The 1,819-nt window shown below is 42.4% G+C and overlaps 1 non-coding gene across 1 annotated transcript; it reads left to right on the top strand.

Annotated features, from left to right (window-relative positions):
• The first annotated feature begins 1,485 nt into the window (after positions 1 to 1,485).
• LOC127090176 (small nucleolar RNA R71) lies at positions 1,486 to 1,592 on the top strand. Its single transcript, XR_007791705.1, has one exon. It is a non-coding gene; the product is annotated as a small nucleolar RNA R71 (small nucleolar RNA).
• The last annotated feature ends 227 nt before the right edge of the window (positions 1,593 to 1,819 follow it).

Below are 1,819 nucleotides of genomic sequence, written 5' to 3'. Positions count from 1 at the left end.
ATTATGAAATCGGTAGGAATGTAAAATTGTCCTATACGTACTAGGACATTCTCTAGTATACCGACATGATATTTGATTGAGCGGTCAGCTAATTGAACAGACATCTTTGTCGATCTTAATTCTCCCATACTGAGCCTTCTACAAATGGTTAAGGGCATTACGCTAATGTTGGCTCCTAGACTGCATAGAGCTTTGTCTATGACGATTTTTCCAATGACACAGGGTATGGAGAAACTACCTGGGTCTTTTAGTTTGGGAGGCATGTTATTCTGGATTATGGCGCTACATTCGGCAGTAAGTGTAACTGTTTCGTCATCCTCAATCTTTTTCTTATTGGATAGGATTTCCTTAAGAAATTTGGCATAGGAGGGCATTTGTGTGATGGCTTCTGTAAAGGGTATCGTAATGTTTAATTGCTTCAGAAGTTCAATAAATTTCCTAAATTGATTCGCAGTTTTAGAACTTTTGAGTCTTTGAGGATACGGAATGGGTGGTTTATAAGGAGGTGGAGGCACATAAGGTTTCTCTTTCTCTTCGGCCTCCTGGGTATTATCTTTTGTTTCCTTTGGTTCATTCACCTGCTCAGTTGAGGTTTTATCTGGTTTTTGGTACATGGCAGGGTTTTGGAGTCTTGGATCTACGGGTCTGTCTACTTCTTTTCCACTCCTCAGTATAACGGCATTTGCATGTCCCTTTGGATTAGGTTGCGGTTGTCCAGGAAATGTTCCAGCTGGAGCGGCTGTAGATGCTTGGTGTTGAGCCACTTGTGAAATCTGTGTTTCAAGCATTTTATTGTGGGTGGCTAAGGCGTCTACTTTATTCGCTAGTTGTTTAAGTTGCTCGCTAGTATGTATGTTTTGGTTCAAGAAGTCCTTGTTTGTTTGAGCTTGGGTAGCTATGAAGCTTTCCATCATCAATTCGAGATTTGACTTCCTAGGAATATTAGGAGCATTATTAGCTGGCTTTTGATAACCAGGCGAAACAGCTGGTGCTTGGCGAGGTGCATACAGGGCATTGTTATTCTTATACGAGAAATTAGGGTGGTTTTTCCAACATGGGTTGTAGGTATTTGAATAAGGATTTCCTTGTGTGTAGTTCACTTGATCGGTTGGGACTCCTGCTAATACTTGACATTCTTGTGCAGTGTGTCCAGGGTTTCCACATAACTCGCAGTTTGGAGTTACGGCAGCCACGATGGCTGTGGGTGGTATGGTCAAGTTATCTAATTTTTGGACAAGGGCATATACCTTTGCATGAACATGGTCAAGGCTACTGATTTCGTACATTCCACCCTTAGTCTGGGACTTTTCCACTGGAGTTCGTTCACCTCCCTATTGACAATGGTTTTGGGCCATGTTTTCAATGAGTTGATAGGCTTCGGTGTATGGCTTATCCATAAGTGCACCGCCCGCGGCAGCGTCTATTGTAAGTCTTGTGTTATACAGAAGCCCATTATAAAATGTGTGAATGATCACCCAGTCTTCTAGACTGTGATGTGGACATATCCTCATCATGTCCTTGTATCTCTCCCACGCTTCATAGAGAGATTCTACATCTTTTTGCCTGAATCCGTTGATTTGAGCTCTCAGCATAGCAGTTTTGCTCGGCAGAAAGTATCGGGATAAGAAGACGTTCTTCAATTCCTCCCATGTTGTAATGGAGTTGGAGGGCAAGGATTGCAACCAAACCCAAGCTCTGTCTCTTAGTGAGAAAGGAAAGAGGCGCAGTCTTATCGCATCTTGAAATACACCATTCACTTTTACAGTATCTGCGTACTGCATAAACTTGGTCAGGTGTTCATTAGGATCGTCTGTTGGAT

This window comes from Lathyrus oleraceus, chromosome 5 (genome assembly GCF_024323335.1).
Source record: "Lathyrus oleraceus cultivar Zhongwan6 chromosome 5, CAAS_Psat_ZW6_1.0, whole genome shotgun sequence".
In the NCBI taxonomy this organism is placed as follows: domain Eukaryota; kingdom Viridiplantae; phylum Streptophyta; class Magnoliopsida; order Fabales; family Fabaceae; genus Lathyrus; species Lathyrus oleraceus.
Note: the sequence above shows the minus strand (reverse complement) of the source record. Positions and strands in the feature narration are given on the sequence as shown.